The sequence below is a fragment of the Canis lupus genome, chromosome 37 (assembly GCF_011100685.1).
Source record: "Canis lupus familiaris isolate Mischka breed German Shepherd chromosome 37, alternate assembly UU_Cfam_GSD_1.0, whole genome shotgun sequence".
Taxonomy (NCBI): Eukaryota; Metazoa; Chordata; class Mammalia; order Carnivora; family Canidae; genus Canis; species Canis lupus.
The window spans coordinates 7,590,266-7,615,267 of record NC_049258.1 but is presented as its reverse complement, the minus strand read 5'-3'; the positions used below and the strand labels follow the sequence as shown (position 1 = coordinate 7,615,267).

At 36.8% G+C, this 25,002-nt stretch overlaps 1 long non-coding RNA gene across 2 annotated transcripts in view; it reads left to right on the top strand.

Moving 5' to 3' along the window:
- LOC100686866 overlaps window positions 1-24,078 on the top strand; it is a 60,821-nt gene extending 36,743 nt beyond the window's left edge. Inside the window, exons 7-8 of one of the 2 annotated variants that reach the window (XR_005385191.1) lie at window positions 978-1,079; window positions 2,332-2,422. This is a non-coding gene — a long non-coding RNA (uncharacterized LOC100686866). Of the gene's footprint in view, window positions 1-977; window positions 1,080-2,331; window positions 2,423-22,715 lie in introns of those variants that run through there. The other variant, XR_005385192.1, reaches the window with a different exon arrangement.
- The last annotated feature ends 924 nt before the right edge of the window (window positions 24,079-25,002 follow it).

The following is a 25,002-nucleotide window of genomic DNA, read 5'->3' as shown; positions in this document are numbered from 1 at the left end:
CCTTACATGAGTTAGCTGCCTTTTGCACCAGGTCTTGGTGTTGGGGGTGGGGGGATAAAGAAACTGCGAAATATCAAGGAATAATATTATAAGCCAACCTGTTGCTATTTTGAACAAGAAAGCTCCTTATATTCTACTAAGTTAAACCCCAACTATGACATAATATTTGGGACAATAATGCACTAAGGAAGGCGCGTAAGGTTTAAATTCTGATCCACTCACTTCTGATAATTTTTATGATCCGAAGGAGTTCTCTCCCTAATATAAAGCCTATCTCCGACTACCTCCTAGTTCCGAAAGCCATTAAATTCTTGCAGATTGAAGGTAGAAAAAATAAATTGTGTGTATTTTAGAACCTGAATGATCTTCCTATAGCAATTTTAGAACAAACTATGAAGAATTCTGCAATTTTAATCTCCTCAGTAGCTTCCCATTACTAAACAAGCTGAACGCCACGGTACAAATGTAGACGTTACATGTCATCTTGATCTGCTGCTTTTTTCTTTCATTAAAGCTTTAATGCAGCAATTATGGCTACGTTGCCCTATAAAAAAAGGAAAAGGCAGTTTACTTTAAAAAGTGAAATTGCATAGCCTACTATTTAATTATACACAAATGTAAATGGCCTATTTTTCCATAACTGGTTATTACAGCACTGTTTTACTTTCTGAGTTTTGACAATCTCTAAAACCTACAAAGCTTCCTGCTATATAATTGTTTTGTTACATTATTGTTTTCATCTTATTTTTTCTTTTAATGTGAGTGCAGCGGGATAAATCTTGGTTTTAAGCCAGCCACTACTTCATCTACTTAAGCTTTTATAGATGAAGATTGCTGTAATTATCAGAATACCCGCTTATTTCTGAAGTATTATCCTGGCAACCTGCTGGCATTTACAACCAATTAACAAGCTTTGCCATTAGTTGCATAAGGGGTATCGCAGAGTAAACCCATTGTGTGCTAATTTTCTATTTTAGATAATCAGTTTGGCCATCCAGAATGGAAAGAAGAAGAAAAGGAAAGGTTTGACACTCAGTGGTAGACGTGTAAAAATTGCTGCGTGCCCCCGAGAGACAAAGGTATCCTGCAACTCAATGATGGCTTCGTTGCTGTCACTATTGGTTCTTAAGTATTTCCCTTTGTCTCTCTTGGAAAAGAAAAAAAGTGGGGATTCAGCAAAGTAATCATGTCCTGTCTCACAGGCTCTCTGTCTTTTAAAGCTGACTAGCTTCTCTTGCTGTCCTGCCCATAATTTGACCAAATTGTACAAGTGTTAAACACCTTTAAAAAAAGATAGAAAGAAATTGAGCATGAGTTCTTTGGTTTCTTTTTTTTTTTTTTTTAAACAATTCCTTTCAACCTCTTTCCCCCTCTCCTCCCCGCCTTTTGCTATTAGGGTAAATTAATGCATGGGCTTCCTCCAACCGGGCTGCCTTAAAATTAGCCTGCAAGCTGGGCTTAGTTAAAGCCGTGCATTGCCGTTTTATTGCTCTGTTTAAACAGCCTCTGATATTAATATGTCCTGAAGTTAGGTCTCAAGCAAGAAAAGAAGCTGCAGTTCTATTCTGTCCTCAAAGCTCAGGCTTCACTCCAAGGGAGTGAATGGCACCACCAGCCTGAGAATGTCAGTGTGGGGCATGGGAGGCATCCTGGGCTTGTGTGCAAAAATAATCTGACCCCCTCGGTTTGGGGCGGTATTAATAATTATTTCATCTCAGTTCTCTCTGCTTCTATATGAAAAGTGCTCCTAATCAAAATGCTGCCTCCTCTCTCCTGCCTCCAGACTGATTCTTCATCAAATGCAACTCCAGTCTCTATTAAGAAAAGCACACTGACATTTTGAGAGTATTGACCAGCACCCATACCTGGCATTTGTAAAGCTCTTTGGTCACAGAGCTTCTTAAATCCCCATGTCTAACTGCATTTTAAAATCACAGCCCTTGGCACTTTCAACATGAGTTAGTAGGTTTTTCTGTTAGCCGTCAAACTGGTCTTTAGATCAGATCAGCATCCTCTTTGCTTTGCTCCTTCTCAAGGGACTTGGTTAGGACAGCAGAGCTGTAAAAAAGCCATCTTTAAGGACCTGGGGCTCCTTTACTGCCTTACACACACACAACCCCACAAATCCATGAGGAGACACTATCTCACACATCACACTGAAACTTCTAATAATTTCCTTTTGTCCAATAGTTTGGTCACAGATGCAGGTAATAAAAGTGTCTAGAGACAGAGCCATATTATCAAGGCATGACACCGCTATAATAAACTTTTCTATCTTCATAACCAAATTCGCAACTCATTATGGCATTATATTTGAACATATCTTTCCAGCAAATGAAGACATTATTATGCTTCTCACAAATACAGCTTATTGAAATCAGGAGGAGACACTCTTTTCAAGGTTCGTTATATTCTCATACTATTGTAAAATTCTTATGGAGAAATCCTAGCCAACTCTCTGCTTTTACAGCACAAGGACCTAAATGCTCGTGTTTTACACACAGAACTACCCACTCTCTCACGTTACTTAAAAGCTTAGAGAGGTAGAGAGGAGTCAAGAAAAAAATGCTGGCACTCCCTTTGTTGTTATGACTATTCTAGGCGACTATGTTGGTTAGCCTAATAAAATAAATTTATACAAAGTTAGCTATTATTATTGTATTTGTTTCCTAGTAAAGAAATTGCTGATTTCACAGTCTAGAGAGTTGCATTTTAACCTTGCTTGATCTGTTGGAGCTGTCATAAGGGGAGAGAAAGACAACAACCCTAAGATGCCTTTTTAGAAATGCTGACATTAGTAGGTTCTACAGGTGAATAAGATGAGCCTTTCCTAAGTCTTGCTCCTTTAACAAGAAAGAAGGCCACAGCTGTATTTTTTTTTTTTTTGCATCTTAGAGACATTTATTTATTTATTTTATGTGCCCTATTGGTAATCTTGCATCTCAGAAGTTCCAGAGCTAAAAAATAAGGTTTTCTCCCCAACAAATATTTGGGTGAGAATCATCTCTGTAGGACAAGTCTTTCTCCCATTTTTTCTAACTTTGTGATCTTGGTGAAGATACCTCTGTGAGCTCAGTTTTCTTATCTGTAAAATGTGAGAGTAACTACCTCAGGGTTGTAATAATTAAATGCAACACTGCATGTAAAATGCTTAACATAATGCAAAGCACCCAGTAATACAAATGCAACTTATTGTTATATAATTTTATCTGGCGTACTAAGGATTATGCTAATAACTACCAAGATTCATCAGAGCAGGAGTCCTTCCCACATAGAGTTTACATAACCAAGTAAAAAACACTAGGAGAAACCCAAGAGGAAGAATTTAAGAATATCTCACCACCTCCTAAAGGTAATACCTATGGCTTCGATTTTGTTTGTTATTCAGGGAAATCTTAGGCTAAAAAGATTGCAGCAGAAGAGAGCTAATCTCAGATATGACATGCCAGTAAGCACATGCAAAATGTTTTATACTCATCTGTTAATTTAAAAAAAAAAACTCCATTAAAGTGAATAAAATAAATACTATACGTGTCTATTACCAGTCAGTATTTGGCATCTTAATAATATACCATGGCTTGAAATCAGATAGAGTTTATCTTACACAAAGATTTAATTTTCAAAATGAGAGCCATTAGACTCAATAAAACGTGTTCCCCTCAAAGGAAGGAGGTTTATTTTCATTGCCCATAAACCCCAGGACAGCAAAGACAGTTCTGCTCATTGCTGCATCTCCAGGACTCAGGCAATGTTTTACAGGAGAATTATTTATTGAGAGGATGAGTGAAAGATCTTGTTTTCTGTTACAGTATTTCTATCAACCCTTGGTCTTTAAGGAAATATTAAGTCCATAACTATTAAGCACCTAGTGCTGTATTTAAACTAGAGATCTAAAAATACAAAGCAATTGAAATGGAAGGATTTTGCCTCAAAATAGTTTCTAAATAGTTTTGGAATCTCTTTCAAGTCCAAACGGTAAGGTTGCTAGGTTCAAGAACAATGTTATCCTTGCTGAAAACTACAACAGCATTTTCAGCCTGCAGTCGTATAAACAGCTAACTGAAACTTTCCATTTCACAAAGAACTCAACAAGACTGAACAAATACTTATCAAAACCCAAAAGTCTATTAAAGAATCCCAAATTGGCTTCTTTCAAGGAATTTACAATTTTGTACAATTATTAGGCCAGCCCTTGTTGATCTTAATAATCCCTCATAAAAGTCAGAGAAGAAAAAGTAGCATCTGCATCACAGTTTAAAATTATTAAACAAAGGAGAATTTGAAACTAGATATGAGTCAGTTTCCAAAATAAGTTGACAGCTTTTTAATTTTAGAATGGAACCAGAACATATCTTACAACTTGAAAACCTGTGTGACACATTTCCCTTGCTGTCAAGAGGTGGAATCGACTTCACCTCACAACAGGGTCCTCAAAGTTTTCCAAATTGCAGCCTTGAGATGTTGAGTGTTAAGTTTCAATTTATATTTCAGATGACTTTTCTCGGTGCTTTTTAATTGGCAGGAGCTCAGGAAACGTTCTTAGATCACAGAATTTCCTTTTACATTAACGAAAATGAATAAAACCTTGGAGATCATCTTCTATCAATTTGAAGTTCGTATTTTTCTATATGATGTTAAATTAAGTAATATCTTAGATCTAGCCACGGCAAACTTTTAGAATAAAATTACTGCAGTTTGGATTAAAGGTAGCAAAACTGAGTCTTATAAAATGTATCTTGCAAGATACCTGTAGCTCTTTTTTTTTTAATTTTTATTTATTTATGATAGTCAGAGAGAGAGAGAGAGAGAGAGAGAGAGAGGCAGAGACACAGGCAGAGGGAGAAGCAGGCTCCATGCACCAGGAGCCCGATGTGGGATTCGATCCCGGGTCTCCAGGATCGCGCCCTGGGCCAAAGACAGGCACTAAATCGCTGCGCCACCCAGGGATCCCAATACCTGTAGCTCTTAACAAAAAAGCAAGTGAAGATAATTACAGCATGTGTGTATTTCTAGCCCAATAACTAAGAATACAATTCGTTGTCAATTAAATACAATTCATTATCATTGTTTTTCAATGTTAACTAAGTTAAAACATATTTTAAAGGGAATGTTAGACCACAAAAGGATGTAAAGTTGTCTGCACTTCTCCTGAGTTCTTCATGTATTACTGCACAAAATCACAAGAAATTCTCGGTTCAGCTCAAATATCGCCACTACAGATTTTGTCTATGGTACAAAGAAAGCAAGTCTTTTCTGTCATTGTGACCAAATTTGTCATTGTCTTCATAACATATCCTTCTAAGTCGTGGAATGTCGTTTGTAACACATTTGAAAAAGCTCAAGAAGATATGAAAGTCTTTCTAAAATACCTATACATCCTTTTTCTCTAGAGTATAATAATTTCGAAAACACACTTAATTTCCTTTTTTGTTCTTTAAATTCATGGCTGAGAGCTTTTCACGTTGCAACCATACAGACACACACACACACCCCTCTTTATCACTTTTTAACAACTTTCCTCAAAAGCATTTTAAAACAGTCACATATGTAAGACTATGTTTTCAAGATATTGTGAAAGGAGCCTAAATCAGAACCAAAAAAATAAATAAAAGTGCAGAGTCTTGGGAATATGCTTTCCCATGTTACCACTTTTGAAAGGGAAAGGAATAAAGGTCAGGAAAAGCAGCTGCTCGGCACAACAATCTGGCAAGGAAGAGAAGTGTTGTTTATAATGACATAAAAACCATCCACACAGATGAAGAGTTCTGGGGTTGGAGAAGGGTAACTATCTGAAATGGTTGCTGAATGTGGTGTCAGAGTAGTACAGGAGAGGGCCTCTCTTCTTGATTCTCTGGTATATTAATAGCAGCCCAAGCTGTCCCATTACAGGGACTCATGCACTCCCATGCTGGGGAGGGAAGCTGGCAGGTCAAGGGTCATACTCTAATTCAGCAGCAAGGCCACCACATCTGCTCCAGTTCATCATCTTCCTGACCTTGGCCCACAGCCTCAGCCCCAGTCCTGCCTACAGACCCTCTTATTATCAATTTCACTGGAGGGCAGAAGGGGGAGAAGGAATCATAGATAGCTATGGGACAACCTAAAGCATAGGAACCTGAAGCCTACCCCTCTTTCTAGGCCAATATTCAAGTGTAAGAGAGCTCTAGGCCTTGGGTTCAAATCCTAACTTTGCCACTTTCTAGCTGTGTGACCTTAAGTAAGTTACATAAACTCTCTGTGTGCTTCTGGACTTCAGTTTCATGCTTTGTAAAATGGAGATGATGATAGCACCGACCTCGTAAACTTGTTTTGAGAATTAAATGAGTGCTAAGGCTCCCTGTGATATGCTTGGCGCAATGCCCAGTACATAATTGGTTCTCTGGAAGTATCAGCCATTATTATCATTATTGTAATATGAACAGTGTCTATCCCCTGACCACTGGCACCATCCCATCTTTCTTCCTGACGTTGACCCAAAGTACCAGAGACTGGCAAGATAAGTTTGTGACTATGAACACATAGGAACATTTAGATAGCTTTAGAGGGTGGAGTATAATTTTAGTTATTGGACCACTGCCAGTCCAAGAACTCTTTGGTTTTGCATAATGGATTAAGCAGGGATGAGAAGAGGGCCCCGGTGGCCAGGATGAGTGTGTAGGGCTGTAGACGTTCTAAGGGGAGCAGTCAGACAAATCTGACTTGGAATCCCTCCTCTACCACATAGGTACTATATAAATCTGTAACTTGGGCACCTTCAAGTGCCTTTGATTACCAAGGTTTGGTAATCTTTCAAAGCAACGGTCCCTTACCATTAAAGTGGAAATAATAATAATTATTATTATTAATAACTTGCTTGCAGGGTTGTGGGGAATTAGAAAGTTTTAGAGGTATTTTTTTGTTTTCCTTTTTTTTTTTTTTTTTTTTAGATTTTATTTATTCATAAGAAAGAGAGAGAGAGAGAGGCAGAGATACAGACAGAGGAAGAAGCAGGCCCTACTCAGGGAGCCCAACCTGGGACTCGATCCCAGGTCTCCAGGATCACACCCTGGGCGGAAGGCGGTGCTAAACTGCTGAGCCACCTGGGCTGCCTGAAAGTTTTAGAGTTTTAATCTCACACACAGAAATCACTCAATATGTAGTAGAATAATGATTAAGATTCAATAAAGAGTAGATTGTGGATGAGGGGGCCTGAGGGAGGCCTCTAATAATGATCTCCCAGAGATGTCCACGCTCTAATCCCTGGAACCTGTGAACATTACATTCCCCAGCAAAGGGGACTTTGCAGATATAGACGGTTAAAAACCTTAAAGTAGGGGAATTATCCTACCTTCCCTAAGGGAACCCAATCTAATCACATGAGCCCTTAAAAGCAGAAAAGTTTTTCCAGCTGGAAGCAGAAGAACGATGAGATAGAAGGGTAGAAATCCACGAGATTCCAAGCAGGAGAACCATTTGACTCACTGTTAGTGGCTCTGGGAAGTGGGGCCCACACTGCAGAGGAAGAGAAAGCTCCCTAGGAGCAGAAGGAAGACCCCAGGGGACAGCCAGCAAGGAAGTGAGAGCTTGAGTCTTAAAACCGCAAGGAACTGGATCAGCCAACACCTGAATGAGCTTGGAAGCAGATTCTTCCCAGAGCTTCCAATAAGAGTCAGCTAGCTGGTCAACATCTTGTTTTCAGCCTTGTGAAGCTGTGAGCAGATAGACCAGCCACACGTCAACCCAGACTGCTGCCCCAGAGAACTGCGAGATAATCAATTTGCGTACTTTTAAGAGCTAAGCACGTGGTAATCTGTTATGGCACTGAGAAGAAGATAATACAGAAATTATTAATGTAAATGGTTTTTACTACTAGGTTGTGATATTCTCAGTTGGAGTAAGAGCTGCTGGAAGATAGGGACGCTACCGACTAATAGCTAATGTTTTTGATCATTTACTCAGCGGGGCACAATGCCAAGTGCTTTACATGTGTTACCTCCTTTTATCTTCACAAAACTCATTACTTAGATGCTATTATAATTGCTATTTTATAAGTGAAGAGATAAAAAACTTAACCATGGGAAGACTTGACAATAAAGACTTGACAATAATCACAACACAGCAGAACCAGGATTCAAACTCAGGCAGTGCTTCTAGAGCACATGCTATGAATCACAATCTTACGCTTCCTTCAGCACAGCTCAGGGCTTGACATACAATCTACACTGATATTTTGTCAAGCAGTTGAACAAACTAATAAAAGAATACGAAGGAAAAGTTTCTCTCTTCTGACTGAACCAGACCTTTCATACTCTTCATAATTCTGGAACCTAAAGATTGAGCTATCCAAGGCAGTATTCAATTCTTTTACTAGAAGGCTAAGTTAGGCTATACTATGGTAACAAATAGCCCCACAATCTCAGGGGCTCAGCACTACCAAGGCGTATTACGCGTTTATGCAAAGTCTGTTCTGAGTTCAGGCAGCATGGAAGGCAGTTACTTGGGGAATCTGGGCTACTTCAATTTTGTGGCTCTGTCTTCTCATTAGGAGGTTCTAGGAATTGCTAAGGCGAAGAATTTCGCTGGAGACTTCATACCTACACTTCCAGGCCTCAGCCTGGAGGTGACATCACTTACACTCATAGCCCATTGGCCAGAACTAGTCACAGGTCACCCCTGATTGCAAGGAGCCTAGGACTTGTAGTTTTCCACATGCCAGGGAGGAGAGGAGAATCAGACGTTGATGAACACTAGGAATATTGACGAAAATCATTAAATCAGTCTCTATTGAAGAAATAGCTTGAATTATTAAAACAATAATACTGCCTGGGTGGTACAGTAAAGCGTCAGACTCAGGTTGTAATCTCAGCGTCATGAGATGGAGCCCCATGCGGCGCTCCACGCTCAGTGTGGAGTCTGCTTAAGAGTCTGTCCCTCTTCCTTTGCCCTTCCCACTACTGGTCTCTCTCTCTCTGTCTGTCTGTCTCTCTCTCCCCCCTCTCTCTCAAGCTCTCTCTCAAATAAATAAATAAATCTTTAAAAAAAATAATAATAATAGTTCCAACTTCCTATATCAATTGTCTCAAGAAACCCTGCTTCAGCCCAATCTATTCAACATCTTCCCTTTTGATCTGCACTCGATATCCTTCATGACAAAAGAAAAGTTACCTATTTTCATGTCGGAAAGGCTTTATCTCCTCCTTTGACTGCACATGGCCAAAAATGGAGTATCAATTTAGATAGTCTAGCTACCTTCCAAGGCTCTGAGGAGCTTTACCCAAGACTCTCAAATCACAGATCTGTCTTCACACTATCCCAAAACATGAGGACCTTCAAAATTCACGTGACCCAACATTAATCAGATATTTATCCATCCTCAGGAGCCAAGACAGTTCAAATATCAGAAAGAATACATTGAGATTTGGTTTCATTTTTTCTATTAAAAGCTTATCCCTGATTATGTCAAGGTTATAGAAAGTTCCTCATCCAACTCAAATAAGATTTTATAAGAATCTTCTTTAGACTTTTACACTTTTTTTCCCTAGGTTAATTAGTAAGAGTTTTGTTTGGATTAATGAAGATGTGTTTACTTTGGAGAGACTGGCCACATATCTTATTTTCATGAAAATGTGCAAAATAATATAATTTCACCTTTTTGGAAAATTTTTAACAAATAGACTTTGCCCCATGTCTTGACAATGCTCTGAACAAGACTTTGCTATTTATTTATTTAAATGTGCAGAAGGATGACTTTCAGAGCTTATTAAAAATGAAGTTTCCTAGTGACTCTCCCTCTCAAATGCCTCCTTCAATAGATGTTCTGTGCGGTACCAAAACCACATCTTCACAAGCAAGCCAAGTGATACCATATCAACCAGTACTACTCAAAGTGGTTAAAATATAAAGTGTTTGTTTTCAGTCTACAATGAAATGAGTAACTCAGGTCAGACCATAAATGGATGAACAGTTTTCTTCATCAATAAAATCTTGCTACCAAAAATTCCAAGATGTTCATTGAACTTACCAGTGTATTTGGTAAAGACAATTTACATTCTGGAGCAAGCTTCTTGTCTTAGGCAGACAACAGTTGACAGACCAGAACACTCACTCATCCACATTCCACACTCTGAGGAGTGATACTTGGAAAAAACCCAGCTCTAAGAATACTGAGATGAGGGTTAGAGTTCCAATCCCCTCCCTCTGGTAAGTCACTATAAAGTCAGACCCTTCAGAATAGAGATCCATAGGATGTTGTCCACCCTCATCCTAATTGTTGATTCCTATAATATACTAGAGTGTAGAACCACGGCTACAATTCCTCCTGGGTGTTCTGATATGGCCTCTGTACGTGTAGGCTTAAATAATTTTTTCTGGCACTCAGCTCAATTTCCAGATTTATTTATTTATCAATATTTTATGAATGACCATACTGTGCATAGTTATTTATTGGATAAAATAAGCTTCTAGTACAAAACACAAAACAGTTTCTACTTTCAATGGAATCAATTAAAATCAGAATGTTAATTAAATATAGTAAAACTTCAATTATCCCTGGTTATGGAGGTAATAGGTCAACTCTAATCCAAACCACCAGACAACATCACAGAATATGTACATTTTGACTTTGTAATCAATTTTAGCATATTTAGCATTAAATTACACCCACAGTTGAGAGAGGCCAGTCTTAAAGGCAGGATTCAAATTTATTGTGCAAGAGTATAACATCGAAGCCATGAAAAAAAAAAAGTGAATGGATCTAAATATGTTTCTTATCAACCCTTTCTTCATTGTAAAATTACAAACTTATTAAAGGTAACAGGGCAAAGGGCATGACTTAGTCATCTTCATATTTCTCACAGTAACTTAGACATAGTAGGGTTCAATGAATCAAATGAACAATGAATTTAATCAAACATAATAATTGTCTGTTATGTGTTTAAGAAAATTTTAGCTCATTTTTTCAGTTCAATCAATAACTGTTTATTGAATACCAACTATACACCAATTACTAAGATAGATGCAAAATCAACTAGGACAAAGTGCTTGCATTCCAATCTTTGAGACTGATAAACTAAACAAATAGTTACTATATCATACAGCAGTGCCAGAAAAGTAATGATAAAAGTGGCCAATATTTAAATGGTTACTTGGAACCAAGTAGAGATGAAGTATTTTTCCTATATCAACTTGCTATTTCTCAGAAGCACAAATGTACTCTTTCAATCTGGATTTTTGGATGCAAGCAACAGAAACCAAATGTAACTATTTCAGCAAAAAACAATCTACGGCAAGATGTTGTGGACCTCACAAAATGAACAAGAAACTGGAAGGTTGGCTATAGGGCAGGATCCGAGGATCCTCCAAAGGACCAAGAAAAAGCAAGCCGAAATCACAGCACCCAGCTCAGGTCTGGAATTGCTGGTCAGAATACCACCACCATTCCAGCAGCCTTGTTTGCCTCTGCTGCTGGTATGAAGGTCTCTAATCATGCCCCAGACCTTGTCATTTCCTCAAGACTTGATGTTCCCAAAGTGGGTGTCTAATTAGCCAAAATTGACAGTCATTCACCCCCTGGCAGAACTAGGAAGGAGGAAAAACAGAATTCAGTCCCTTGGATGAAAACTCAACGTCACCTCAGGACTACTTATACTATTCTCCTAGTGTAAGGAGGGGAAAGTGCTTAAAGAAATAATAAAGATTCTGGGGAGCCAAAAATTGGCAAATGTTAGAATCAATATAGATAAGACAAGCACTGTGTTTATTGTAAGGAAAGAAGGCAAAATCAAAGATGTTTTGAAATACATTAAGGTTAAGGATTTCCCAAATTTTGATCAATGTTTAAGAATTTGAATTCAGGGATCCCTGGGTGGCGCAGCGGTTTGGCGCCTGCCTTTGGCCCAGGGCGCGATCCTGGAGACCTGGGATCGAATCCCACATCAGGCTCCCGGTGCATGGAGCCTGCTTCTCCCTCTGCCTGTGTCTCTGCCTCTCTCTCTCTCTCTCTCTCTGTGACTATCATAAATAAATAAAAAAAAAAAATTAAAAAAAAAAAAGAATTTGAATTCAACTGCTATATAAGGATACACCTGAATATTTCTTTCCACAGCCTGAACCACCCAAACTTTTAAAAACTGACTACTGATCTAGAAAGAATAAAGCCAGTTAAGTATCACTGAAGGAAATTTATTCATTCATTTAATGAAAATTCCTCCAGAGTTATTTTTGAGGTGGACATCTGTCTGTCACATGCAGAATGGCATATATCAGGGCAGACTTCTTTGGCCCTTCAGGCTCAAGAGTTTTTGTTTCTGTTTTTCAGGGTCAAGAGTTTAAAAGCAAATTTAATGGTAATATAACTTATGCCCTATATTCTTGGTCATAGTCATAATGCCTTGCATTTGTTTTTTTAATGCCTTGCATTTAAATAACATCTTTTATTTTAACTAAGGATATTTCACTGTCCCTAATACTCACCTACCCCTGTACCCTAAACAGAAAATTCTTTTCATTCCAGATAATTAAGTCACTTGTCTGAAGTAATACCAGCTATTCACAGTGGGAATTACCAGATCATCCATGCTTATTTTTCAAAGTCTAATTCTCATTCCAATGTTCCTCTCACTTTAATAAAGAGCTAGATGAAAATAATGGATAACCTAGGTTCCAGGATTTCCTCATTCAAATTTTATAGTATCTGAAAATACTGGATGACAAAGTGCAAAGTGACAGTGAGTCAAGCCTGGAAGTGTTTATAGAACTAATTTTCTCAGCGGTGACAGCAAGGCCTAGGTGGGGGGGAAGGAAAGACTAAACCACACCTATAAATGGCAGATGAATCAGGCTGTGGCTCCAGAGTCTTCTGTCTTGTTATCTTCACGCAGGATATAGACTACCACAACAAAAGCCATTAGCGGCCATCAACTTCCAGCTCTCCTACAGATGATTACATTGGGGTCATCTCTTTCACACAGAAAACCCTGCCTTGAGTGGAGGAAAAACATTTTTTGAGTTAAAGATCATCTTTCAAAACCAAGGGCCACCAGATTATTGGAAAGGTCAAAAAAGATAACATATGAAACTGCTTTGTAAACTGTAAGAGTATTCAGATGTGTGGTAGACTGGGGATAAGTACAGTACGATATGTGAAGGGCTAGATCACACATTTTTTAATAGGTAGCAAATAAATCCAGTGGCTCAAAAAAGATTGAAAATAGCCACTGTTGGGAAAAACGTTCAGCTTTGCTAACCGCTTTCCATGGCGAAGTGAATGCCCTCCACTTCCGTAATGCTCCTGCGGACGCTAGAATATTTTTGCAAACCATATACTGGAGACATCAGCGGGAAGAGGATTGGTATGTGGATTTGTTGAAGACATTGAGCGCTACCTTGTTCTGCGCTTATTCCTGACTTTGCCTCACTCTGACGAGTCACCCATGTTGGGTGTCTGCTGTCTTACTCTCTCATTTCCCCCATCAAAATCATAATAGGACAGAAAACACAACCCAATCACTAATTTTTCCTTCCCAGTGAAGTGTGAAATACTAAAAATGTTAAGGACTTTATCTCTCCCAAGAAAACAGATGCGCACATCAGTGAAATCACTGCAACTTCTATGTTCAAGGCATGGAGCAACAATGGCAGAACTTCAGGCATCAGACAAGTGAGGAAGAAAAAGATTGTATGACATTGAAGATCACCTGAGAAATCTGAAGTTAAACTCCCCTGGTTATCACCTGGTTGAAATAAATTGAGGCATAACGAAAGTAAATTCGAAGGACAACCTATTATTGTCAAAATCCAATTAGTGATGATCATCCGATCTGCAATAATCAGAAGCCAGCATGATACACTAGGTTCCTCAGAAAGGTAGGCTTTCTTTGCCCTCTGAGGCCACTCATCCTACAGTCAGTTGGATGTTGATTTTATCCCCTGGAGCTCACATCCCTGGCATGGGGGACTGAGAATCCAGTATCAGTTGAATCCTGGTTTCCTTTGATCTACCTCATGCTCTCTCAGAAGATACATCATTGACTGTAAAGTGATCAAAGGCAAAAGAAAGGTATGTACCAAAGCCTTGAAGGCTACCCCAACTTTCAGAATCCTTCCGACATCCTTGAGATTTGAGAACAAAAGACCATACTCACTTATACTAGTGAATTATTTGAAAAATGTTCAATGGAAAAGGCAAGTAAAATTTTATCCATTCAACAAATATGAATGAAACACCTACTATGTGTCACCAATACTGTTCTAGGTAAGTATTGTATCTAAAAGTAGACATGACCCAGGAAACAATATTAATTAATTTGAGTGGAAAATGTCCAAAGTACTTTTTAATGGAAACTGTAAGTAAAAATTGGGTAAGGTTTTGAAATAAATCAAAAGATCTGTAAATGTCCTGTTTAGCATATAGTTCCAGGTTCTCTTCCTTTCATTGTTTTTGAGCTACTTTTCATCTCTGTAAGTTGTAGAACATTAAGAATAATGCAAATTATTCTGGCCCACAGAAATAGAAATGGTAAGACCTCTAGAATGCAATTGATTATTGCCCTGTAAATGCTGACCAGTTTTGCATGTTTGTCAATTTGTATCAGTGTTCTTTATCTGCCTAACATGTGTGTGAATGCAAATCTGAATTCTCCTTTGAGCAGGTTATAGCATCTTACTGCTACTCTCATTAATTAAGGAATAAATAAAATCTTTAAACACACATGTTCATTGTGTGCTTATATGAAAATCACAATGATACATTTTTAAAAAATAGATCCCTTAATGGTTCACAATAAATACTAATTATGGGACCAATTACCTCAAAAGAGTATGTGTAGAAAAAAAAAACAGTAAATTAATTCTAAAGCTCTTCAAATGCAAAGCTTTAAATGCAGGGAAACTGTATCTTCTTGATACAATTGTGATATTTAAGGCACATTTGATAAGGCCTCCACATGCCCTCACATCACTGATCTCAGAGAAAGGAATAGAGCTGAGCTGTGGGTTAAAAAAAGAAAATGAAAAAGAAAGAAAGAAAAAGAAGAGAATATAAGATCCCCTCTGATTTTTTGCTTTAAAGAAGTAATAAACTGCATTGTTGTAACTCAGTGTAAGTGGCTTCGAGTAAGGCAATAGAGATGCGTGCCAGAAGCTACTCATATCGTTCTTTAAAATGGAAATTTACCGTCTGCTGCATCACATGGACAAAATACAGAACTATTTTTCACAGCTTGTTCACTGAACAGATTATTGTAGAAAAAAAAACTTTTACATTTTCTGCAGATTCCCAAATCTCAGTCAAAAAACTCTTGGCAATTTTTAGCAGTGAAACAGATTTCACTTTCAGATTGAGATACTCCATTTAGCAGTAGTCAGATGATCTTCCAAATAAATATAGACTCGTTTCACTCTTGATTTTATTTAAAAAAAAAAAAATGTTTTCATGAGGTGTCTTGGAGGAAACTTGCACTTATTTGGTTTTCCCAAGCTAAAGCAAAGAAAAACTCGAAGGTCTAAAAATCAGAGTTAAATAAAAAAAGGAATGTTAAACTAAAAATGTTATTACAAATAATGCATGTTCATCACACTATCAATAAATAAATAACCCCATAAAATTTTAGAATTAGTTGCTAACATGCTCCAGCCTTTTCTGCCCTAAATCTCAGCTCCCCAAAATATTACTAAACAGAAGTGCATGTGTTCGGTACAATATAACAGACAGCAATATGTTGAGATACTTCACACAAAGAGGTCTCTGGGCCACTTTTCTTTTTCTAGATTAGTTTATCACTTAGGTACAAGGCAACTGCACTTAGGATTTTATTTCCAGGACCATTTTTTCCCTTGCCTACCAGTGTTTACTGCCACAGAAAATAATGGATGTGTGAAATTTAATAAAAAGTTAAATCCATGAAGAAATACTAAAATGAGAATACCAATCTTCACATAATCCTATATCCAAAACCCAGTTCTACAGACTCTACTGCCTCCTCCCCAAAGTCCTATTCTAAATTTCCCCATGCTTTTTCTATCTATGAAAGGAAATTATATGATAAACAGGAATAAAACCAGCAATAGTGACTATGTCCTACTTTTAAATGTAGAAAAATGTACATGAATACCACAGGATGCCCATTGAATTTTGCAAAGTTTGTTGCTATTTTTAACAAGGTTTTATGGATTTGTTAAAAGTTCAGCTCAGTGACATTAAAGATCATCTCAGTCATAAGCAAAGCAACCTGAATCCAAAGCAGAAGCTTTACCAAGTAAAGAAAACAGGAACTAGCTCATGTTATTAAAACCATTTTATTATTCTTGTAATGACAAATTTACTAGTTGAAAAGGATTCACAGTATCCAATTCCAAAAGCCACATTTCTATAGTTAATTTGACATATGAGAATAGGTTAGTTTTTGAACCCACTATAAATCATTACAAAGTTTCAAAGAAAAAAAAAACTACATTTTTCACATCCAAATTATGATTATATAAGCATTTGGATAATGTAAAAGAACAAAATTATTCTTCTCATAAGGAGCCTTTAACAAAAAAAAATTAATATAAAATGTGTCAAAAACTGAATAAAGCTACTATGTCATGAGGTTAAAGTATTAAATTTTATAAAATTTCTTATGGTAAAAACTAAACTATTTGGTTCCAAGGAACCACTGTATGAGACAAGGGTTCTGTGCTTTTGGATTTAAGTGTTGGTTTAGTTTATGGGTCATTAATCGAGGAGTAGGGATGTAGAGCGAGAGAAAAAAACAAAAGCTTAATATTCAGACACTTTTCAACCTGAAAAAAATTATTTGAAATGCATCTAAAGACTCTTTTAAATTGTAATTTAAACATGTGGAAAATTACGATCTCATTTGCAAAACTTTTAGCACCCCCAAATAATATTTTTTTCTTGCCTTTCATAAAGTTAATCTAATTGCTGTGACTCCTTTTAAAATATTCAATAGAATAAAATATAGTCTGAACCTGAAACTAAAGAAAGTTTAGACAACTAAGGAGAGAGAATTAACCTGTAAAAGTGAAAAAAATTGAACACCAACCTCCCAGATGCATACAGCCAATCAGCAAACCCATTACACATGGATGGTAATGAGCCAGTGACTTGGGAACCAGGAAGGGACTAGAAGAGCTGCAGAAAAAGAGAGAGGGAAACAAAGGCACTGCTCCTAATTTTTTGTAACCATCATAAAGTTCAAGCAAATACAAAAAACGACATAAGAACTACATTTTGAAATATTTCTACATGACTCAGAAATTAACTCCAAATTCTTATCTTTTCTTATATTAAAGACAAGACAACAGGCCCAAAGTGGAGTCACTTATGCTAAGCCCCACATCACCACACAGTTTCGGCTCTCCTGGAAATGCACTCTTATCAAATCAGACAAGAATCGCCTGATTAGCATTATTTAGGTCACCTGCCTGATAAACCCCTTGCCATCCCCTCTAAAGAAAGTCACCTTGCAACTTGCAATAACCCGGAGCTTTTTTGCCTAATACAACACTCTTGTTCCAGCTTCCGGCTTCTGCCTATAAAATCTCTTGCCTTGTAAAGCTCTTCAGAGGTCCTTTCTATCTGCCAGATTGGTTGCTGCTCGATTCATGAATTGCTGAACAAAGCCAATAAGGTCTTTAAAATGTACTCAGTTGAATTTTGTTTTTAAACACTCATAACAACTATCTGTGAGTCTAATACATCAAGAAGAAACACTAACCTAAATAATAATAGTAATACTATAACAATATAGTATTTCCACCTAAAAATAAAGGATTTTTCCAGGTCCTATATTTAATTTTCAAGTTAGCATTCTAGTAGGAATGTATATTGACAATGACTACTAGCCCATGCTGTTGAAGCCCATTGCACAGTCCAGGAACCCAGACATGTGCACAGTACAAGGCCATCTTCCTTACTGGTTAGGTCCTTCCTGCCTTCCTGATTCAATTTTTGGGTATCACCCATGCATGGCATCTTTATCAGACATCTGAATCAAGAATTGATTCAATGGAGAATCTTTCAATGGTGAGTCAGCAAACACTGGACACTGAGGATTTTAGTACAAGCTCACTGCCTTGTAAGAAATCCTCCCCTGTGGAAAAGGTTTAAGCCAATTCTATCACAGCTAGATTTTAGGTAAAATAAACTACCTCAATGCTTGGTTGACAACCAAAGTTTTCTGGCAAATGAAGATAGTAACACACGCTAGTGGTAAGGTTCTATTCATGTCTAGCTGCCGGCCAGACACTGGTGGCCAATGAGGTAATACCACGGGTCTTAAGAGTCTAAAGTGCTGGGTATAGAAGTCAATTGGGATTTTCCTAAGGAGCTGGTGACTCCGAGACAGGATCACAACTATGAGATTGAAAAACCTTTCATTTAGTGGCTGTGGCTGATTTTTTTTTTTTTAATGTTAAAAAAGACTAATGGCAAAGAGGGTTAAAGTTACTGCTAAGAGTGAAAGTGGTTCATCAAGTAATTTCTATCACACAGCCCTTTGCCCTGCTCACCTTTTACTTTCCTTACCACGTAACTTCCTTCTTACATTTTCACTTAGCCACTCCATGTATCTGCCATTTCCCTGACCTAACAAGTGGTGTGCACATTTTTTCAAACTCATTTTGAGCCATTTAAATTTTTTCATGGAAAAAAGTTATTTTCAAACTCATTGCCTCACCAATTTAATAATGTACATATATATTTTTAGTGGATACAAAATACAGTATTCAAGCGATGAAAACTCCCTTGATCCTAGATAGGATACCTGCAGTAAATCTTCCATGGAAAGATAGATAGTTCATGTTCCCCACTCTCTCACTTTTCTCTCTTTTCTTCTTGTGCTTTGGTCCTCTTTTGGTAGTAGGGAAGAGAAAAATATTTTACCTACTTTAGAACCTCTGTTGTTCAGTGAGAGAAGGCTTCTCAGCATTTATCTGCTTCTGTGGTAATACTTACACATTTCCTTCCAGCAATTCCATTGCTCCCAGCAGCCATTTTACTATTCATTTTATTCTTTACTCTCTGCATGACCTTTAATCGATTCTTTCATTTGTGCATGTCAAATACATTTTCTAACTTATTTTACAAAGCTGGGCATATAACAAAATAAGGTAGTATAGTATCAATCAACCAAAAAATATGAGCAGCATTTTTTAAATAAAAAGAACAATCAAATGGTATTTTCATTATAATTTCAAAAGTTATAAAATTATAAAGCCTGTTCAGACCCAAGAAATCACCTAACCCCAAATCTTCATTCTATATCTGAGGAAGCTAAGACATAGAGAGCTTGGTCAGACCTAGAACTAACTCATAGGACTCTGAAAATAGGTTCCATTACTCTATTAGACCCATGGCTTATTTTCACCTGTAACTTTATTATATCTCTTCTTAATAAATTACAAAGTAAATATTTACCACATTGCATCTGTGCTGACTACACTTTGTGAGGACTTCCTTATGAAATTCCTGACACCAAAAAGAAAAAGCATCTGAAATTATTATGCATTTGTTTTATGGCCCAACTGTTCATGAGGACAATACGATATATTGTCATCCACCGGTAAGAATATTTATAGTCACCCACACATCAGCCTCTTTTGGATGATAATTTACAAGAATTTGGGTGTAAATGTTTATTTATTCTGCTATTTAGATTTTCATTGTTTCTTCTTTCCAAAGACTTCTTTTTACATGAGTTTTTATCCCAGGAATGAATGTTGTGATTACCTTTCACCATTGACCCATCTAACTAAATCTCAATTCTTCTCCAGTGTGAAGCAGCCTCTTTTTTTTGAGCTATAAGCTTTGGTTAATTCACAGCCTCTGAAGAATCTGTTGAGCATTTGAGTGCCATTCCTTATTGGACCTTGCTCATAAGCAATGGTAGATTGTAAAAAAATATTTTACTAAGTAAATTAAAAAATATAACACATCCATCTGAAACTCTAGGGGAAAAAATAAAACTAAATGTCAATGGTATTGCCACATAAAGTTTACAGTAACATGAGCCTCTGAGTTCACAGGCAACCTGGGATTTTGGCAGAAATGCACTTGGAAGGGGGTCTTGGGTCATTCTACTCATATCAACTCTATCAAAATTAGCAGATCTAAAAGCACAGAATGTCTTGACAGCCCTGATTTTTTTTTATTAAAAGCTTCCCTTAACTCTCTGACTAGATGTACTATTCTCAACGGATCCTGGTGGCACCAATGGTTCAGATTCTATAACCTGGCCCTTTTAATTAACCTGTGCATTGAAACCATGTCTTGGCTGTGGAGACATAATTTGCATTGGCACCACCAGTGATGAAAAGAAAATTAATAACTAAGCTTTAGAGAAAATATTCTTTTTAACAGATTTAACTAATTTGTATGTAATTTGCTCTTAATTCCATTTAAAGAGTCAAAGGAAATCTCCATGCATACATACAAAAAAAAATTATGAACATGATAAAAGTAAGAAATTTGAACAGTGAATAATTATCCACTGACTATTAAATGTTTCTTTCTGTAATCTGTCAGACCCGGAGCCTTCACCCACAAATTCTTCCCTGGCCACAAAAGAAGCCTCAATAGTATGATAAAACATATTAAATGAAGTCTCTGTATCGAATAAACAAAAAATTCCATCTCCTTATTTGAGAAGTCTAGTTTATTAAATCATGAATATTTCTCATCTAGAGAAAAACTGAATATTTACACTCTGCACTACAATTTAACAATTTGGGTAAGAAAATATGTTTTCCATCTGTATTTGCCAGCAAATTCTGAGCTTCGATCTTATTATCTTTTCAAAAGCTAAGGCTCTGCTCTTTATTTTTCTCGCTATCCTATTCCATGACTCTTACCAAGCTAAACTTTTCCCTTTTAAAATACCTTTTCTGTTGTCTACTACCCAGGCTGCAGATGAAAAAAAAAAAATCCATGAATTTACAATGGTAAAGAATTCTATTTACCAAAGAGCAAGAAACAACTCATCTTGAATGCCTTGGGTTTTTTATAAATATACAGCACATTTTTATTTTACTTTTAGAAAAAAGAAAATAATATAGTATCTTCACATTCACATTATGCCATGCGACAAAAGTAATTCCTAACTTTCCCTTCTATTCAAACAAGTTTTCTATTAGAACTTCTTCCTGACTATTTAAACATGTTTAAACTAATGGTTTTCTGTAATTGGTCTTTTTTCTTTGGAAACATACCGTGCCATTGTCAGTTTTTAAAAAGAAGCAATTTTCTGACTTTTGAGATTGAGCAGGTCAAGGAAAAATTACTACTGTTGAAAACCTGTAATTAAATAGGAAAATGCAGCTGCATTTATGAGAAACTAAAATTAAGTTTATTCTATTAATTCCTGATTCTGAAATGCTATTTGAATTTTTGGTTAAGGTTACATTCAGAACCATGTCTTATCTAGCTACTATCCTTGCTGATTACTTTTAATAAGTAACATGTAGGAGTATAATAGTCGTATTCTTATGGAGAGATAATTCTGATCACTTTCTTTTCTTCCTTATCATTTTCAGAAGTACTCTTAAATGAACTAATATTCTCTACCAATTTGCAGTTATTTTTATTATAATTATTCTGAATAAATATGTTCCCCAAACGTTAAAACTGTATATTCAAGAGATACATGCTAAGCACTAATCTTTATAACCCTAAAAAAAGGCTAGTGTTTAGAAAATAAAATAATCTAAGCTTTCTTTTTTATTTATTTCCATTTTCATTATTTTTTTCTAAACGTGATATATACCATTTTATCACATTAAACAATACTCATAAAGAAGGGTTTACTAAGAAATCAAACTGATCGTTGAATTTATAAGATTACCAAACCCATTTCCTGATTACAGGTCCTGTATGAACAATTTGTCAAAGTAGGTTATATTTAAAGAGTTAAAATATTTTGTATAAACACAAGTCTAATAAACAAATACAACCATTTAGGACAATTTAAGAAGTCATAATATTTGTCACTGCTTAATTTTAATGGTGCGTTTTAACAAATCAAGATAAACACCCTTTAACCTCCCCTACAAAACTCTTGGATTGAAATCTGAATAACATTTACATAAAATTAGGTATAATGTGAAAGCTTTATTAAAGCAAGTGTATGATACTACAAAATTATTTATGTTCTAGAATAGTAGTAATCTCTATTTGAAAGCTAAAGCTGAATGTCAGAATAGACATGAATTTTGTTACATCCTTAATCATAAAGCTGATATTTTTATAAGGATATTTTTAAGTGGCACAGTAATATAAAAAAGAAATAGTACTTATTTAACTGCAAATATTTCTAAACCCTTAGGCTTTGAAACTTATTTCTACTTAGGGGGGAAAAAAAACTTTTTTTCTGGGAAAGAATGTTCTGGTTTTGTTTTTGCCTTTGTTTAGATTTGTTTTAAACACATCTTCAGCCAACGTGTGGATTTCTTCACTGTGGCTACAGACCTGTGTGATACTTTAAAACTGCAGTACAGTGGCGGGGAGACAGATACACACAAAATATATACTTTTCACTAACAACAGATTTATGGAAAGAAAAGTAATAGGAAGTGACAGAGGTATATGTTTTTTGTAGTATTGAAATACTACAATAAAACTTAGGGCTTTAATGAGCAAACTCCTCTTTCACATTCCCGTTCAGTCCTGTTACCTGTTTTGTTTGGTCATTTCTGTTCATTTGTTAATGTGCTAAGGCTCTTGGAATTCTATTTTCCAGATGCTTATATTCCACAGAGGAAGGGAAAACCGATCCATGAAGTTGCTATTTGCATAAAATGCAGAAGCATCTGTCACAGGCTCCTTCCTGGTTGAGTTTGGCATCTAGGGATCGTGCAGCTGCTCTGTCTCAGCATTAGGTTCCCAGGAAGGCAAAGAAAGTCCCCAGTGAGGACAGCGTCGAGGGGCAGGGTGAGAACCCGCTCGGATCACAATCGGCATATTGACAATTATATTTCTGATAGGATGATGACATAACTGGCCCTGTCACACGCATACACACACTCGTCACACAAACTAGCTCAGGTTCAGCCTGAGAACCATCGTAACTGACAACACTTCCCTGTAAATATGTTTCTTATCAAGGTCATGATGAATTAATCATAATCATGTTGCATTTCGTTAGGTAGCACAGAGGGTGGAAATTTTAAGGCAAGATTAGGGTTATTTACGGGGCTTGATTTTAACGGGGATTCTTGCTTTGGTTTGGTTTGGTTTTGTCTTGTTCTCTCTTACACCTAATTAAAATCCTGTGAGTGTGGATGTCTTTCTGCCCACTTCACATGCACACGGAAGATTGCTTCCGTTGATAAAGTAAATTGTAAAACCAGGATGGCTCAGATAAACTTTAAAGAAGTCCATTTCAGTTTCATTCTTTTGCACACTTACTCCTGCCTGACACGCAAACCAACAATTCTAAGTGTCAAGGCCGGTGACCAGAAATATCCTTAACCGGCTATAAAATGTCTGTTCCTGGGTCATTGCAGAAAACTAGATACGGTTTTCCATGCAGAGGAAGATAAACCGATTCAAAGCCAAAATTATTTGCAGTCTTTTCTACAGTACCTGGTAAATCTATCTCGGTGTCTGGGGTAGTATGCTACTTAGAAATAGTTTTTATTATTAGTTTAATTTTTCAGGGCCGAATGTTCACTATTCCCTGTTTCCTGCGGATAGAGTTAAAACAATCTGTCTGACAAGGTCTTTATGAGTCAATGGCACAGAGAAACAGGCATAGTAACCAGTTAACAAATTCAGACTTTGTAATAATAACAGTTCTTTATAACAAACTGGTATAATTGGACTAAAAGTTTCTCTGATGCAAGTTCATCAGTAAGCAGTAATCAGATAGGAGGCTTCTCTGAAACTTTTCTGATTCATAAATAATATAGTAGTTTACAAAGAGGAAGTTTGTGGGAAGCAGCAGTAAACAGTCTCGCAATCCATCTGTTATTATGGAATCCAGAAGAGCTGAATCAGGATCCACGTTGTTTATGATATAAAAGATGCTTGGGAAATGTTGCTGAAATAATTATTAACCAAAATGTCATGTTTTTATTTTGTAGAAGTCGGAGTCATATGGATTGCAATGAAATGTACCCACCTGTGTGAATAAATGTATGAAGTTTACCTGGATTGATTATTTAGTAGGATACCAAATGCAGTTTATAAAAAAAAAAAAAAAAAAAAAAAAAGGCCATTCCATGGCAGGATCTATCCTCATTCTTTAATTATTGGTTAATTTTTAAAGTTACTTTCCAATACGTTCTTTTTCAAGTGTTACGTGACTTCTAAGAGTGTGGCTTCAAAGTGCCATATAGAATGTGCTTAAATTCAGTCTTTGGCATGTGAAATTCAAATAGCCAAAGCCAGAACATCTTTCTACTCCCTAGTCTCCTGACCTTAACCTCACCCCATTTTTCCTCCTCACTATGTTCCCAACACACGCGCACACACACACACACACACTTAAGTGAAAGGAAAGGCTGAGTGTGAGAGTTCCACTCTCTTTGCCCTCCGAGGCACTGCAATTACTCCTCAATTCTAACTCGCTTGATACTTACGTAATTTTTCTCAATTTTGGAAAGAACAAAACCAAGAAACGTGTTAATGCGAGGGAAATTCAACAGTGAGGCAGGCTTCGTTTCAGATTTACTCTAAATGAGATCAAAGTGTCTGTTCTCGCACAGCTTTTTTGTTCCCAGCACGATGATGATCTACCCCACCGGAGTCAGGGAAGCCACCGCAGATGGAAGACGTGGTCATATACAACCAGAGCGGAGGGGTGTTTACATCCTACAACAAAGGCAACGCAAGCATTTCTATACTTGATACCTAAAAATGTAATACAATTCATCTGTCATCTTAATCAGCTAGAAATAGATTTTGCCCTTTTTGGAGAAAATGAACTAAAACCTAACCAAGAGAGAATAAGGGCAGTGGTGCGCATATTGATCTCCAACATCTACCCTGTTGCACCTTCCTCGTTTCAAATTACGTTGGAATAT